The sequence below is a fragment of the Halichoerus grypus genome, chromosome 4 (assembly GCF_964656455.1).
Source record: "Halichoerus grypus chromosome 4, mHalGry1.hap1.1, whole genome shotgun sequence".
In the NCBI taxonomy this organism is placed as follows: domain Eukaryota; kingdom Metazoa; phylum Chordata; class Mammalia; order Carnivora; family Phocidae; genus Halichoerus; species Halichoerus grypus.
Genome location: NC_135715.1, coordinates 148,154,574 through 148,173,514, shown reverse-complemented (window position 1 = coordinate 148,173,514; position 18,941 = coordinate 148,154,574). Strand labels below are relative to the sequence as shown.

Here is an 18,941-nt window from a genome sequence, read left to right as displayed (position 1 = left end):
AATACAAGGCTTTATAAGCAATGGGCTGGAACATACCAAAAAGGCTTATCTTTTGTTATTAAAGATAATAAATTATAAGGGGGTTAAGAAAGTTCCTTTGAACCTGGGGCTTATAATTCTATGTGTAATAACTTATATTTGTAATTTATGATCATTAACAAATAGCTTACTTCTATTTTTTGATAATGAAGTTTTATTTTTGATAATGAAGAACATTATACATTTGCAAAAACATAAGAGGTTGCCATTAGATGTGGGAAAACTCCCTAACCTTTTACCAAGATGCACTGATTCAGAAAATTAGCAGTCAGTTGAACAGAGAGTACCTATATTGAAGGGATTTTTATATTTGAAAAGGTTGTTCAGTGGGATAGATCCATACTTATGATTAAGAATTAGACCCTTCGGGCCAAATCTCAGCCAGAGTCCATCAGACTCCAGATGAATTCTAACAGTTGATGTGATGTGGATTTCCCCTATGTAGGAAAACCCCACATAAAAAGAAAGCACCTCCCCACCCCCCACAAAAAAACATTGTTTGTTTTGCTTAGATATTTTATTATTGTTTCATTTGTCTTCCATCCTATCTCCCAGGCCTTCCTTAAGCTTCCTTTCAAAGCAACCTAGTTATCTTTTTATGGAATATATCGATTTTGACAAAATCTTTCCTTGTCCCAAAATATACAGACCTTAGCCTGAATGGGACAAAATAAAATTATCAGTTGGATTATGCCGCTTTATTTATACCTATCAGGAGCTAGTTCTTAGCTTCCAGCCCGCTCTTCCTAAACTGCCCATATTTATATCTTTCTGAGATGATCTCATTTTCTGTTTATGTTATTCCATCAGTCACAATATACTTATAAATGCCAGATGGGGGGTGCCTGGGTGGCCCATTTGGTTAAGCATCTGCCTTCTGCTCAGATCATGATCCTGGGGTCCTGGGATTAGCCCAGCATCAGGCTCCCTGCTGAACAGGGAGCCTGCTTCTCCTTCTCCTTCTGCCCCTCCCCTCAGCTCATGCTCTCACTCTCTCTCTCTCTCTCTCAAATAAATAAATAAGACATTTAAAAATAAAAAAATAAGTGCCAGCTGGGCAAGCCTTCTACTTTGTGGCTTGGTCCATTAATGTACATTGTCCTGCTAATATATTTAATCATATATTATTTATAAGTCTATGAGTTATTAAAAAACTGAAAAACATTTACATGTATTGCTTCCTGTAAAAGCGAGCAAATTTCTACCTAAAATAGTGGAAAAATGCCTAGGACCTAGGAATTAAAAAAAGGATGTGGAATATGAGGAAAGCACAGTCATTTATTGTATTTTACAGGAAATTCCTGCTGTGGCTAAAAGTTCGTTGCTCTCTCAGACTGCTGTAGATATAAGACAAAGGAAAACCAACACAAACTGTTGTAGCTTTTAATAGGCTGAATCTAAAGTTTGCCTGCCATGAGAAACAGACTGGATTTAAAGAAAACTAAAGCTATGATTCAATAAACCTGGCAAATAGACTGGTGACAATTAGTTAACTCAAGCCAGCCTTTAAACCTACTTTTATTTGTTTTAGGCTGTTTTATATGACCCCAAAACCACCAGATGAAAATTCAACACTTCTGTCAAATGTTTTGTCTACATGACACCAAAAAGTAAGAGAAATTTAAGTAACCAATAACTATCAATTCCCATTGTAAAGAATTACTTCATTGAAAGATTATCCACATTATAAAAATAAAAGTTGGCTACTGTTAACGAGGCTTTAAGCTGGATAGCTCCTATCTATAAGGAAAAAATTATGCCAACCTGAATTTATTATATTTTATTATTTCAAAATAGAGTCAACTTGTTTTTCACGTTTGCTGCATAATTAGTAACAAACTCCAACTTTAAATCATTTGGAATTCCACTTTATAGAGTGTGCTAATCTTAGTTACTTATTTCCAGAAAAAGTTTATTATTCCCTATTTACTCTCAATTTCTTCTGAAGTCTTTGGACATTCAATAAAGGATCCAGACGAGATCGGGCGCGTTCAGGGTGGTATGGCCGTAGACTCAATAAAGGATCCAGAAAACAGTGCTAGGACACATAGGCTGCCACATCACTGGAAACACTAATACACACACACATATAAAATCATAAAATACTTTAGAATGAATTTTCCCATCATAAGTGTAAATTTTCTGAATCATAGCAGACCTTAGAATTTATGATTATATCCATATCATAAAAATATTCCTCAACAGTATCAAGTTAAATTTTGTGTTTTCTTTACAAGGGAAAAATAATCTTAAATACTTCTATAACATCTCAGATTCTGCATTACATTTGCTAGAATATTTGGTGGAATATTATATACAAACATACATATATACATATATATAACTTTGAAGAACATTAGCTGAACTTCAGATGCATTGTGAGAAAAAAAATTCATGCAATAAAAATGAAGAGAAAGAAGTGTGTTCACACAGATATATTACGTTAAAAAGCATAAGACTATTTTTTTGATTTACAGTTTGTAATGCCTGGTTTGGAAAAGTCTACATATCTTTGTAGCCAGAAAAATTCTTCTACGGACACCTGGGTGACTCAGTCAATTAAGCATCTGACTCTTGATTTTGGCTTAGATCATGATCTCAGGATCCTGGAATCGAGCCCTGTGTGGGGCTCCCCACTCAGCGGGGAGTCTGCTTAAGGATTCTCTCCCTCTCCCTCTGCCCCTCCCTCTGTGGGTCCCTCTGCCCTTCCCCTGCTTGCAGACATGCACACACTCTCCAAATAAATAAATAAATAAATAAATAAATCTTTAAAAAAAAAAAAGGAAAGAAAAATTCTTCTATTACATTCTATTATTATTTTCTATTACAATCTTTGAAGGTCAAATTAATCTTTGCAAAATTTTAGTAGTGAACACGGAATAGCCATGTTTTCTCTGATAAGCCTTATCTACCTAAATATTATAATGTAAATTGTAAATTCTATTCTCTCTATTACAATTCTATAACTTGGAAGTCTCTGATGCCATTTCTGGGCACAGAGCTTTAAAAAGCCTTATATTCAACATTCTAATATATTAGCTTTATAGCTTTGTAGGACCAGAAGTATCCTTACAGATTTTTGATACAACCCCCTACATTTTTGAAATGAAAAACAGAGAAACAGGCAAATAAAAAAATGGTTAAAAGAAAGAAAATAGTAACCTGGTGTCACAACCAAAATTAGTATGTTTCTTTTCAATATACTTGTATTGACTATTCTATACAATGACAACAAACTACATAATCATGCCTTTTAGAAATTATCTATAAGCAATACTCCATTCTTCACATAAACTTAATCTTTCTCCATGTTCTTCTGGATGTTCTCTTATACGGTGAACTTGGAACTTCAAGCATTCTCTGATTAAGGATATTGTTATCCTTAGGATATCACTAGTGTTAGAGTTGATAAATCCCTTTCACGATGCCCCCAAATAGTCACATCCTGTTCAATCTGTACTTCAAGAAATCACCCTGTTTTGGGTTCATGTCCAATCCAGTGTCCACTGAATTTGTCAAGTTATTTTCTAACTGGGCTCACATCCTGTGCTGATGTATCTTAAACTTCAGGATAGTTGTTGCCTCAAGATCTCTCATGCAGTTTTAGTGCAAACTCTGTTCAAATAAGCACTGTGATTGTATCTCTGTTGAAAAAATCTGACCTATCAAATTTTTGAAATTGCTCTCCATAACCTGACATGAAAATGCTACCAATTAACAGACAGCACACACATGTGCATAGAGACCGTGGCCACTGTGTCTATTCCAGGTCTTTCAATTGCCATTTAATTGTATTTTTCTCTCTTTATGTAGCAACCTACTTAGCACCAGGGCCTTAAGAAACCCACTAGGCATTAAGTTTTTATATTGAAAAAGGTTTGAGATAAAATTTATTTTATTACAGAAGATAAAGCCAGACTTAGCAGGGGTATCAAACTGACTTCAAACATTGGTGAAATAGACAAAAATAAAGACAAAGCACAGACTCTATTCATTAAATATAACTCTTTGAAGTCATCAATTTTTAAATCTGCCTGAACCCATATGTAAATATATATTTTCTACTGAAATCTCAGTAATAAAGAACACGTGACCATTTGTGGATATAATTGGTTGTTCACATTTTATCTTAAAAATGTTGTTAGCTCGGGGCGCCTGGGTGGCTCAGTCATTAAGCATCTGCCTTCGGCTCAGGTCATGATCCCAGGGTCCTGGGATCGAGCCCCACATCAGGCTCCCTGCTTGGTAGAGAGCCTGCTTCTCCCTCTGCCACTCCCCCTGCTTGTGTTCCCTCTCTCGCTGTGTCTCTCTCTGTCAAATAAATAAATAAAATCTTAAAAAAATATATATACTAAAAATGCTGTTAGCTCAGTTCACAGGCTTTTGTATATTTGGGATGATTTCCCTGAGACAGCATAGGATAACAAATAGGGATTTGAGTTAGGGGACATGTTTCTAGTCTCTCCTCTGCCTCTGACCAGTTGCATTAACGTGGTCAGGACATTTCACATCCCCGGTCCTGAGTGTCCTCATCTATAAAGTAAAGGTTTTGTACCTATTTGATCTTGTTTATATTGTGAAATGATGATATTTAAACAAGATAATAAACATAAAATGTATATAATCGGTTCTCATCAAATAAAAGCTTTTATTACTATTATTACTATTATTGTTAATAAAACCATTAGGTCCTTTTTTTTTTTTAAAGATTTATTTATTTGACAGAGAGAGATAGCGAGAGAAGGAACACAAGCAGGGGGAGTGGGAGAGGGAGAAGCAGACTTCCCGCTGAGCAGGGAGCCCTATGTGGGGCTCGATCCCAGGACCCTGGGATCATGACCTGAGCCGAAGGCAGACGCTTAATGGCTGAGCCACCCAGGCGCCCCTCCATTAGGTCCTTCTAACTTTAATTTCTATGAATGGCATTGAGTTCAGTTTTGTCTGACAGTGTTCTGTTTTGAATCATTTCAACAGTCTGTGTTTCACTAGAATTGTATGTAAAAATATGGGTCCTTCCTGTGTATCGCTAGTATCAAGATAAAATACTGAGGTAAAAGTGTCTTCTATGATTAATTCTCCTCAACTGTTAACTGGTCACACATGGATGGCTTATCTGAAAGATACCTCACTACATAATCTTCCAAAATCATGTTACATACTGTTTTACTAATTCTGAAAAAAAAAAAAAAAAAAAAGATACTTTCTGGAGTCAGAAAAATTTCAAATTGTATGTTATTGCTAAAATGAATAATTTCAAGGCAGAAGTTGCATAGTATCATTTAATATGGTCCATTTTTTTCTTGAAGTATATTTTTATTCTCCTACTATAAGCAAAGAAACCAAGTTGAATGTAAAAGAACAGTAAGGAATATTTATTTTCATATCTTCTCTCTACAGGATCTACCATGGTGGTGGGCACATAGTAAGCAAATGCTCCACAAACATGGATCTTTTAGTAATGGTTCTATGGGGGGAGAAGCATATGCTTCATATAAACTTCAAAATAGTACTGATAAATATCTATATAGCCAGTGACTATTTGGGGAAGTGAAATATAACAGGGTCCAGAAGTAGTTCTGGTTAAGAGTGTATTATGCTAAGCGAAATAAGTCAATCAGAGAAAGACATGTATCATATGATCTCACTGATAAGAGGAATTCTTATTCTCAGGAAACAAACTGAGGGTTGCTAGAGTAGTGGGGAGTGGGAGGGATGGGGTGGCTGGGTGATGGACATCAGGGAGGGTATGTGCTATGGTGAGCTCTGTGAATTGTGTAAGACTGATGAATAACAGACCTGTACCTCTGAAACAAATAATACATTATATGTTAAAAAAAAAAAAAAAGAAGATAGTAGGAAGGGCAAAATGAAGGGGGGGAAATCAGAGGGGGAGATGAACCATGAGAGACTATGGACTCTGAGAAACAAACTGAGGGTTCTAGAGGAGAGGGGGTTGGAGGATGGGTTAGCCTGGTGATGGGTATTAAAGAGGGCACGTACTGAATGTAGCACTGGGTGTTATACGCAAACAATGAACCATGGAACACTACATCAAAAACTAATGATGTAATGTACGGTGATTAACATAACATAATAAAATAAAATTTTTAAAAAAAGAGTGTATGTTTAGGAGTCAGGGAGTCTCAGGTTGGAATCTTAGCTTGCTCACTTCACTAGTGAGATGAACTTGAGCTTTAATTTCCTTATCTGGAAAAAATAAGAGAAAGAATGTAATGATTTGTTACCCTCAGAATTGAATATGATAGGGGCGCCTGGGTGGCTCAGTCGTTAAGCGTCTGCCTTCGGCTCAGGTCATGATCTCAGGGTCCTGGGATCAAGCCCCGCATTGGGCTCCCTGCTCCGCGGGAAGCCTGCTTCTCCCACTCCCACTCCCCCTGCTTGTGTTCCCTCTCTCACTGTGTCTCTCTCTGTCAAATAAATAAAATCTTTAAAAAGAAAAAAAAAGAATTGAATATGATAGTATACAGTGCCTAAGACAATGCTTAGCATACAGTAAACAATAAATGGTAGTTATTACTACGTAAATTATCCTAAAAATCCTGATTGGAATTGTTATAAATAACATCAAATTAAACCTTGGTTTATAGTAATTTATTTTAGATAACATTTAGATATATTTTTTTAAGATTTTATTTATTTATTTGACAGACAGAGACACAGCGAGAGAGGGAACACAAGCAGCAGGAGTGGGAGAGGGAGAAGCAGGCTTCCCGCAGAGCAGGGAGCCTGATGCAGGACTCCATCCCAGGACCCAGGAATCATGACCTGAGCCAAAGGCAGATGCTTAATGACTGAGCCACCCAGGCACCCCAGTATTTAGACATTTAGATAGTATATCTATTTTTTGATATTTTGATAATAGATTATTGAAAGAATTCCTGACAATTTCTGCTTTCCTTTTACTAATTAGAGGAACCAGGATGAGATGTCTGGTCCAAACACCCTACTTTTGTCCACTTCCTACTACCCTCCACCAACATCTATATGCTTGAAAAATATTCAGAGGAACTTTGAATGTTGCTGAAGAAGGAAATAGGAGGTTGTTTTGTTTTATTTTGTCAAGACCTAACTTATGATGAGGAAGACATAAAGATTCAGAGTGTGGCATGGTGCCTATACTTTACTGGACATTTGAACTGGTTTGGAGATTCTAAGGACCTGAAGAGGGAGGCAACACTTTCATGAGAAAATTAGCAAAACTCTGGTGAGGAAGAGGGCTGTCTTAGGGCCCAGGTGGCAGAGGGTAAAGTTAGAGGCCTTTTTTTTTTTTTTTAGAGGCCATTTTCTACCTTTTTCTGCACAGAACACAGAAGGACTCTGGCACCTGTAGATTTGAAGACTCTGAGAGGATTAGGGTATAGTCTTTGTGATATCATTGTCAAGTTGAAGTAGTAAGACATGGCAAGATTAAGGTCACTTACAGTGATTCTGAGGGCAGAGGGCATAGACAAAGGAAGTCAGAATGCTAGAGAAAGAATGGTGTTGGTTGGTCCTATGAAAGAGACTGGCTTGTAAACCATCTCTTTAGAGATTTCAAGAGACACTTGAAACTTAGGAGGTCCTATGTTCTAAGGAGCGACAAAATCAGAAATTTGTGGGTTATTGATAACACGACTTGATATCCATAGGCTTCTGGGTCAAAACAAGATTTCAGTCACACAAAAAAGAGTTTTTTTAGTTTTAGTCCTTAGTTAGTCTTACTGATAATTAAGATATTTTGATAGTATGGAACCAAGAGTAGGTTTCAAAGGGTTTGGATTTATGGATATAGTAAGTGAACTATGATATTATCCGCTTGATTCAAAGTATCTTGTGGTTTTACATGAGTCACCTGCCAATAAAGAAAGTGTGTGATATTTCCTAATAAAGTTATTTTCAGATAGGAAAAAATGAGGATAGCTACATCCACATGGGAGGTCTTGCTACTGCTCTATGTAACCCCAAGGATTAATCTATTCATGGCTTAGATAGTTCTACCTGAGGCAACATGTAAATTCTTGTAAGTCAGCATTCATAAGTCAGCATTTAGTGTGTTCAGAGGAAACTCTCCAATGGCTTTGAAACCCTTAACTCAATTATTTCTAAAAAACCATGCAAAGCATTCAATACTTGATATAAGTTTACTTAAAGATAAACTCCTAGACATGTATGATTGATATATTTATGTGCAAATAATTTAAGACTAGATATTAGAAATTTTCTTTCATTTCTTGTCTGAACACTAGCCTTCCCCCACACTCTACTGTCTTGTATCCCTTTCATGTATATTTCAAAATGCTTTCACTTTTCCTGCAGATACCACTGAAACATATATACTCTTGAAAAGTAAATTCATATTATCTCCTGTTGAGTTTGGACTCCCAATTCAGTCTTATGAAGCCCTTAATGATTTATTTTCCTCCTGGAAGTAGCTGACAAGAATTCATACTCAGTTTCAATGTATTCTTTTAATAGATTTTGGCTTGCTGAGCTCTTTGTAGCTGTAAGCAAATACGTGAAACTTGGCAAAGGCATCATGTATGCTCTTCGCCACAGAGACAGCTGCCTCTCCCTACTGGTCTACTTCTTTTCTTTTAAAAAATTATCAAAAGAAGAAGAAAAATAATTATGAGTATTAGTCTATTTGAGCTATACTTTCAGCCAGTTTCATTATAATGTTATCTTTACACTTTGAAAAAAACAGTAGTTCAATAAATAAGAGATTTTTCCAAGATATGCATTATGAACACTAAGTCATAATGTCATGAAAGAACTTTGATCTCATCCAGAACTAGTTATTTAAATTATTCTTTTAGGGACGCCTGGGTGGCTCAGTCAGTTAAGCATCTGCCTTAGGCTCAGGTCATGATCCAGGGTCCTAGGGTAGAGCCCCATGTTGGGCTCCCTATTCAGCGGGGAGTCTATTACTGCCTCTGTCCCTCCCCCCACTCATTCTCTCAATCTCTCTCGTTCTTTCTCTCAAATAAATAAAATCTTAAAAAAATAAATGATTATTTTAATCAAACTGATTTTTGATACAAATGACAAACTTCTATCTTATATTTGCTATCTTGGAAAGATATGATCTTTTAAAAACATGAAATAACAGATTTGATTAACTTCAACTACTCCATGAAAATGATTTTCAATATTCTTACTCTGAAAGCTCTCTTAGAAATGTTAGCATCTATTACATTTTATAGATTTTGGAATCACAACTGAAGGTTCAATGATTAGTAGGGCAAACAGAGGATAAGTTGGCATTTGAGCCAGTCTCTGCTTCCAAAAAGGTGAGCATGTGACTCCAGAACTAAGAGTTATTAATCATAGCATTTTTTAAACTGCTATATTTAATGGCTTAATATTATGCTATTCATCTTTCTAATGCCTTCAGGCAGATACCATAGATCCTTTAGAAATAGATTTATGCCACTAGTTAAACTAATCTAAGGAAGGCCTTTTCAATGCATTTTAATTTAGCCTCACGTGTAGTATTTTCTTTAGTTAACACAAATTGTTCTTTTGCAAATTAAAGTATATTTCTTTGTTCTAAATTTTGAATAAATGAAATGGCCTATTCATCAATAAGAAAGTGTTTAAAATGAGATAATTTATAATGATACCATTTATAAAGTTAAAACCTAACTGTATTAGTCTGCAAGAGTTGCTATAAAAAATATCACAGACTGGGAGGCTTAAATAAATAAATTAATTTTCTCACAGTTCTGGATGCTGGAAGTTCAAGATCAAGGTGTTGGCTCGTTTGGTTTCTCTTTAGGCCTCCCTTTTTGGCTTATAGATATCTACCTTCTGACTGTGTCCTCACATGGACTTTTCTCTGTGTGTGTGCATACCTGATGTTTCTTCCAGTTCCACACTTATGACCTCATTTAACCTTAATTACCTCCTTAAGGACCCTATCTCCAAATATAGTCACATTGTGGTGTAGGGCTTCAACATGTAAGTTTTTGGAAGAAACAATTTAGTCCATAATGCCAACAATTTCTAAGACTTTATTTCAAAGGAGTAGATGTAAATAGGTAAGAGTTACTTTGAAAATTTAAAGTTATCCCAGATAATAACTGAGTTGAATCTCTAAGTAGAAAATAATCATCATGTCCTCTATATGCCAATAACTCCCCAATTTAAATTGTTGTGTAAGAACTTCTTACATATCAATCCTTCAAAAAGAATTTTTCAGCCAAATATCTCATGAACTATACATAATTAAAAAACCTTTTATGACTGAATGTCAAATTGATAGCAGAGATACTAATAGTTCCCTCCCAGAGACACTATTAAACGCCACAATGGTTTATGAAAAATTTTCTATATATTAGTAAGCATACTTTTCAGATCTATACTCTTCCTCAGATTCTTCAAAAAGATTTCTCTTTCCCTATTCTTCAGTATTTTTCAAGCATGCCCCTTTAAAGAACAAATTTATTTTATTTTGTTTGCTGATCACGGCCTGAAGAGAGACCCACTTGCTGACATACACATTTTGAGAAATGACCTTGGCTCTCACTGTTCTCTAGGGGTTCCCAAAACCTCTTTTCTGTTCAGAAATTCAAAGGCAAGAATGTTAAGTACTGATTTTAGCCAAATTCCCAACACTTAGGAAGCATTTATCTAAACATTTATCTAGATTTTTCTAATGTGGAATTGTCTCATATCCTACATATATATCTCATATCCTGTCATCTAGAGCTCGTACACTTTGACCAATAGAATGCATAAAAACCTCTTCTCTAGGAACTTCAATATATTGCTACTAGGGCTCTTGCTACTTCCTTCCTTCCCTATAGGGCTTGATTTGTTAGATTAACTCTTAACCACAGAGATTATTGAGACAACACCAGTGTCTACTCCTAACCAAATCAATCAGTCAACAAACAAAATGTATTTTATTTTCCAGAAAGTGCAATTCCAGAATGAATAGAGGTGGGGATGGGGAGTGAGGGGGTGTGGGAGTAGGGGGTGTGTACAAAAAGAATAAACTCATTTCTCTGGCTGCCTTAAAAAAACAAAACCACCTATACTTATTAATTTCCTGATAAGCACAACTCTCAATCCTATGAGCTTCAGAAAAGACAGTAATTTGGGGATGATGTGTTTGTCGACTTTTTGTCCCTTGGGTAGGGGCTGATTGTTTCTGAATCCAGTTCTATGTTAATTAGAATACCTCCATGGTCCTGGAAAAATCTGTCTTAAATGTCAGTGTTTCCATGGGTTTTTCTTCAACTTTTGCGTATTCAATGTGTGGTGGGCATAAAGATAGCAGATGGCATATAGTTCAGAGGTTGCCAGTCAGTTGCTATTTTTAGCGAGGATTCACATATGTACTTTGATTTTAGGTAGATTTGTTGTATTATGATAAAAGAAAGATCGTGTTTTCAATCTCCTACCGATTTGGCAGCTAATAATTATGATCTTTCTTAATAAAAGTGGATTTAAATGAGTCCATTATGATATGCTGCTGTCTACATTAATACGTGAGCAGTGAGTTTAAAATGTGGTCATCTACTTATAACTTTATTATTTAAAGTAACTTTTATATTTATAAATGAAATATTGTTGACCAATAGTGAGGAATTAAAAAACTTCCTTGGATAAAATACACTAATTGACTTTCTTAGGCAACTACAATTATACAACTTTCCCATACTCACACTCTAATAAAACATAATGGAAAAAGGAACGTTCCTCCCAAAAGTGAAATTTTTGTATAAATAAAATATTTGCTTACTGATGTCCCAATTTAGATTTCCATTCCTCCTGCTGTGTGACAACTAATGATAATATTAAATTTGCATTATAATGATCCATAATAATAACTAACATTTATTAAGTGCTTACTAATGTGCCAGAAAGTGTTCTTAACTTACCACATACAAATTTTTCATTTTTACATACATCAGCTCTAAATAGGATATAATATCATTATCCCCATTTTATGTAGAGATCAAGGTTATAGGGGTGAAAGAATGTGCCTAAATTGGATACATACATAGTATCAGTGTATATCAGAGTGCAACAAAATACGGACTCAATCAATGACTAACTCCAAAAAAATAATCTTTCTCACTTCTCCCAAGATGTAAATGTGAACAAAGCAAACTCTGGGTTGCCCTTTGGGTACTTTATATCTATTGAGACATGAATCAAAGGTTTTTGGGTGTGTCAGCACACAAGTTATACCTTCAATAAAAACAACTATTTCAAGATAAGGCCAATGACAACTACTTTGCATAGTTTTGTATCAGAATTGCTAAAGAGAAGAATAATTTCCTTATTTGCTGGAAACTGTCTGCCCCAAACCTGCTTTTGTCCTTTTGGTGTGTGAGTAACAGTGTGTTAAGTAATATTATAGTCCTATAACATCCTCTTGCTTTCCTCTTATGGCAGGGGGGCAGATGGAACTTACTGAACTTGTAAAAAATTTAACAGTTATAGGTAGAGCAGTCATCAGATAGAGGAATTACCTTATAAGATTTAAAATATAACAGCTGACAATAATCACATATAATAGTTGTCAAGGAAAACAGAATGAATGTTTTAATCTCTGAAATTTGAAATTCTGGTATGTAAGTATTATGCCTATCTGATGTTCATGCTTTTCTCCCTGTCTTTTGTTACTTTTTTTTGCCCATGTTACTTCCCTTCTGGAATAGCCTCTCAGGCTCTCTCTCCCTCTCCATCCCTCCCTCCCTCTCTCTTACAGTTGCTTAGATCACAATAATATCTTCTCTATCGTCCAGAGGAAAATCCTGATCTTAACTAAAATTGATTCCTGAATCAAAACAAATGAGTTTGAAAAGCTGATCCAGTGGAAGAGGGGAAAAACTTTGATGTTTAAAACATTTTCCTAGGGATTTCAGGGCTATTATCCATCATTGTTTGGTAAACTGAGTCAATTAAAGGCACTCACATGTAAAACATTCCTTTACAAAGAGCTCACAGTGACTGTTACAAGTCTTGGGGCAGAACAGGGGGAGGAAGAAAAAGAGGGGAAAAGGATAGGCTTTTAACCAAGATTAATTGTAAACACTTTATATGATCTGAATTAATTTATTTGTACTCTCTTTAAATTGTAATTGCTACTTAATTTTTAGGAAAGAATTTAGGAAAAACCAAATTATATATCTCCATGAAACATTTTAATTATAAACTGTATAGAGCATGGAAAATGAGAGACTAGCATAAAAATGTTAAAGAAAACACTGCATTTTTAATCTTTTTTTCTTGGTCTAGCTATTGTTATTCTTTAGCTATCACTGGTGTATAATCACTTCATCCACTATACAGTGATTAAAATACTTAATTTCTTTCCTAAAATTTTATTGGTAACTTTTCTGAGATGGGAGAATTTGTAGATGAATTACAATAAAATCCAAAAGTTGTTCTGGATTATCAAAAGAGCAAAAAAATAGAACTAGGTGCAGAGGAGAGTTTTTAAATTTTCATTTGTACAGGACAAAGTACTCCAGTCCAAGATTATAGTGAATTCATTTCTTTATTTCTGCAGTAGGCCTTTGGGCTTCTGTATCATCCTAACTTTTCCAAAGGAAGGTACACAGCACATGATAGAATTTTATGAGCATCATATTAGGCATCTTTGGGGTTTATTTCTAGATTCCCGATTTCTAAATAGTGTTTCTTAGGAGTGCTCACAACTCATTTATTAATTAAGGCCTTGAGGAGAAAAGGGGGGGGGAAGCTCCCTATAGCTAAAACAAAATCCAAAATTAAGTTTTCTAAGTATATCAATAAATATCAAAATAGCATTATTTTGCAAACTGTAATATTTTGTGCCTGTATATCTGACATAAATTAGTGGGGAAAAGTTCCTTTTTTTCCAGTTTGGCCTTTGATACTTAATGTATTTGCATTAATATATATATCTTGAATGTAGTAACAGTATTTTCCACTCAGAACAACAGAATTAAAGAACAAAAAAGAACCTTAAGAATCTAGTCCAATACCCTTATTTTACAAATAAAAAAACAAAACAAAGCTGAGACCACCAAAGATAAATGGGTTTGCTCAAATTATATACAGCTTGTTTATTAACAGAAGCCAAGACAACATATAGAGGTGAGAATATTAGTAACCTTAATGCACCATGCACAGGAAGCCATAGGTCAAAGTTGTTGCTAGAACCAGCCCTCACTCCCTTCCCTCTGTGATCCCCAGGTTTGGTTAAAATTCGAACCCTGGGTTTATTCATATTCAACTAGAGGCTATTTGAATTTTTTAAAGCTATATTTTATCTAAATATATGCTTATTGCCAAGGAAAGCTTTAATATCAATCAATGTATTTTTATATCTCACTGTACCTCAGTCCTCACCTTATGCCCAAAGACTTCTCATTCTTTTATTTTTAAATTTGGATTTTTTTTCTCTTAGAATATAAAAGTCAATATTGTCACAAATTTCTAGGATTAACAGGCGAAAATATACTACTAAACTTTTGAATATGCACTATTTAGGAATTAGAAGTAATAGTTCATTCGAAACTGTTGCTATCTTCTCCATTTTGATTGCCATAATATATTCACCTACCAATTTTTAAAATTTTTTTCAGAATTATGAAAGAACACTTTTATGACTAGTTTAATAGTGTTTGTCTTTATTTTACAAATGGGTGGGACGGGCGCCTGGCTATCAGTCAGAAGAGTGTGCAACTCTTGATCTCCAGGTTGTGGGTTCGAGCTCTACATATGTTTATGAAAAAAATACAAAAACAAACAAACAAACAAACAAACAAATGGATGGGACAAACCATTTTAACTTTTCTTTTATGCTTCCTAAATACACATGAATTTTACTGTGATCAGGTTTTGTAAATCATTAAAACAATTTAATCTTTATGACTATGGACACATATTTGGTAATGGGTAATATTTACTTACTCATTAAGTAAAGGATGCCACACGCCAGCCAATGCCCTGGAGACTTAAAGATTAGGAAGGCAATGCCCTCAAATAGCACTTATATTTAGTGGGGAAGATAAAAGATCAGACCTCACCGAGTCCAGTGTTACAACGTGCCATTTAGAGGATGCACAAAGAAGGACCACAAAGCCATGTGTGGTGGTGGCACAATGTGGGCGGGGAGGGGAGACTACTGGAATAAGTTCAGAGTTCTTAAGGATGGTCAAGTTAAAATTAAGTCCTGAAAAGACAGTAATGAGATCCTTCATAAAGCAATATTAGCCTTATTGTATAAAACAGTTTATTTTTTTCCAAAATTCTACTCTTCTTACATCAGACTAAAAGATTTTCCAGTTCATTAGTTAACATGTGTTTTTAAGGACGTTGATTCTATCACTCCTTCCCTGAGTAGGAAATAAATAGGAAATAAAACAGGAAAACAGGTCCTATCTTCTAGTTTTAGCTCCCTTTCTTTCTCTCTCTCAATCTCTCTTACACACACACACACACACACACACACACACACACACACAGCAGAAGGGGACTAAACCACATTTTTTTCAGAGACATATTCAGTTGCTTATTTTTTTTTTAAAGATTTTTATTTATTTATTGAGAGAGAGAGAGAATGATAGAGAGAGAGCATGAGAGGGAGGAGGGTGAGAGGGAGAAGCAGACTCCCTGCTGAGCAGGGAGCCCGATGTGGGACTCGATCCTGGGACTCCAGGATCATGACCTGAGCCGAAGGCAGTCGCTTAACCAACTGAGCCACCCAGGCGCCCCTTCAGTTGCTTATTTTAAGTACTAACCATAGCATTACAAACAATGATTAGTTAAAAATCCACAGAAACCAACCAACCAACCAACCAACCAACCAACCAACCAACAATATTAGGTTCTCCTATACTTCCTCTTTTTTTCTCTTTTTTCTTACCAACTGGGACCCTCTCTTATATAGAGGCAGCATCCTCCTAAGATTTTCTTCATGATGAAGATGTATAGCAGAAAATTTCAGTTTCATTTGTAAATTGAATATTCTGTACATCTTTACTAGTTAGAGAATTTATTCCCAATTTTTAAAAGCACATGTCTTCTTACAAGTAATTTTTATAAAATACTAAGAACTAAATCAAAATATATGCAATTTTACAGAACAAGAAAGTATTTTTTAGTTTAAAAATCATTTTGTTTTTATCATTTCTTTGCCACACACAGACATATCAACTTTTTTTTCCCTGGGATGGGGTGGGTGGTCCAGACTCACGCTTTGGCAATAAGAATGAAGTGATAAAGCCCAACTGCACCACAACCCCATATTGGCACTATTTTATATTAAAAGACTACATTATGTTTTAAAACACAAAACGTAAATTTTATTTCATTTATTAATAACAAATTATTAACTTAATTATTTTAAGTGCTTTGTGTGTATATTATTATGTTTTGATTATTTTGGACAACAAAATAAGCTTAATCAAGAGCTGCTGCAGGCTTTGCTTTCCTTCTCCTTGAATCATTTACATTTTGCACGTGCACAATTTTATCTCCAACTAATTACCCCCTGCTATTTCCAGGTGATGCCTCTGGTACCTTCAGTTTCATTTGTTTCTTCATCCAGGAATTGATTTTATTTGCTTACATAAAAACCAACAGTTGATAATGCAAAACAAGTCTTCTTAGGGTATGTGTTTGTGAAAAAGCATAAAAGACTTCACTTCAATAGTGTTGTCCTGGGGATCTAAAGAAATGATGTGAGAGATTTAACCTAAGGTGTTTATTACCATTTTTAGAGGAAAGTCCTAACATATATAGGAAAAGGCCCCTCCTAACAGAGCAATGGTCAGCAGTGTTATGTACTGAGTGAAGTAGTTTTGATAAGAAGACAAGTGCTTTTGGAAACAATGCCTTTTGTCCACACTCCCTGGAATATGGCAATCCCATGCCTATGATGGCTGATAAAGCCCTTCTGTAAAGAAAGCTAAGAGTTGGCTTTGTTAAATATCCATATATAATTTTACTTAAAATTACAAATCTTGTCACTGGGACCAATTAAAGCAAACCAAGGCATTCCCTCTCTGCTGCAGGGGAGAGAGATTACTTCTTAAGCACTTGTCATGTCCCAGAATGTGATAGGTGATTATGTATGTATTTAAGAGACATTGTATCATGCTAAAGAAACCCAGGGAGGGGGACGCCTGGCTGGCTCAGTTGGTTAAGAGTCTGCCTTCAGCTCAGGTCATGATCTCGGGGTCCTGGGATTGAGCTCCGCATCAGGCTCCCTGCTCAGCGGGAAGCCAGCTTCTCCCTCTCCCTGCTTGTGCTCTCTCTCTCTTAAATAAATAAAATCTTAAAAAAAAAAAGAAAGAAAGAAACCCAGGGAGAGTTTGCAGGTTAAATTTCTGCTTAGATTCCCAGTTACTATATATGACAGCTAGTATCCAAAACCAGAGATGCAAAAAGCTGTGCTCCCTGCCCTGCATCTTACTTTCTACCGTTTTCCTGTCTTTCTTTTTTTTCCCAATTCAAGTCCCTAGTTTTTTTTTTTTTTTAATTGTTGTTATCTGCTGCCAAAAGCTAGGTGGACTGACTCTTGCCCCAGAAGGGCACATGTGAGTTTTCCAGCCATAGCCTCTATCAAGATGGCTGTTGGACTTTTATCTTTCACTGACTTTCGTCATCACCTTCTTTTATTTCCCCTGAGATTTCCAGGGTTATTACTGCTCAGAAAGACTTCTGGTGGGGAAACACTCCTTACTAGGAAGACAAACACATGTAGTACTACCACCCAAGTTGCAGTTTGAGAAACTGGCCCCAACAATGCATGAGATTCATTTGAAGTGACCAAGTCAGACCTCAGAATGTTGTGGATCTTTTCTTTTCCTCCAAAAAAAGAAAAAAAATAAAAGATCAACTTTGAGGTACCTAGGGAACCATTCCATATGATGAATCGGTTTTATTTTAGGTTATCTTAACTTTTATTAAAAAAAAAACATTAATTCTCTATAGTGATTTTTTTCTCTTTATTAGGAAAAAATCCTAGTTTAGTGGACAGATTTTATACAGATTTGAGTTTTCGGAAAATCATCTCTTGTTTCTTCAGGGTATTTTGCATTTTCATGAAAATACATTGTCTTAAGATGCAGTGAGAGAGGGGGCAGTCAGGTTAAGAAAATGTTTTACTATTGTTGTTAAGCCCTCCTACACCATGTCAAGCGTGACAGGGCATTTTTTTCTTTAACACATCCTGGTCCAGTGAAGGCTGAGATTCAGAAAAAGTGCTTGACACAACAATTTAGCAGGAAAGAAAGCTATTTTAAAAGTCTTTTGGGAACATGTTTGTGAAACAGGAAAAAACATACAATTGAGTTGATAATAGCACCCCGTAAAGGTTAGACTCACTGAAATGGATTTGCCATCTTTTTTCACAGGGAACGCGTTCTTCTTAAGCAGCAGTTCTCACTTAAGCAAGGCTTAATTCAGCAAGGAGCTTCTTCCTGTGCAACTGCTTTTGCATTGGAAAACCTATTTTTAAATTGCAACCCAGACTTAGTCACAGGAGTAAATAATTAAAAATAAGCCGTGCTTGGTATGTGCAAAATTACAGCAGTTTATAGAGTGCATCATGGGACTCTGTGCCTAGCAAAGGTCCAAATGACATAGCCAGGTTTCCACTCATTATTTCCCCAAAGAATCTCAATTTCCTCGCAGGCCTGCACCTTTACCTTCATTCACACAATCCTTGCTCATTCTGGACCTATGCCTTTGTTTTTCTAGTTCCTTGTCCCTAGACACTCTACCTCTGTCCTCTATCAACACACATTCTTACGCTGAATTTCTTCAACACTAATGTTTTGAACTGTGCTCTCATTCCATTCATATGCACATCTCAGAATGCACTGTTTACTCCCTTCCCATTACGACAGTCCTTCTGGATGAAACTTCACCATTTACTATTCTATTATATG

At 35.6% G+C, this 18,941-nt stretch overlaps 1 protein-coding gene across 4 annotated transcripts in view; it reads left to right on the top strand.

Moving 5' to 3' along the window:
* Positions 1 to 18,941, top strand: part of CALCRL (calcitonin receptor like receptor) — a 100,930-nt gene that overhangs the window by 23,670 nt on the left and 58,319 nt on the right. Inside the window, exon 3 of one of the 4 annotated variants that reach the window (XM_078071080.1) lies at positions 1,571 to 1,649. The exons of the other annotated variants lie outside the window; for them this stretch is intronic. The gene's annotated coding sequence lies outside the window, so the exon portion shown is untranslated. The remainder of the gene's footprint in view (positions 1 to 1,570; positions 1,650 to 18,941) is intronic. 4 annotated transcript variants of the gene reach the window in all.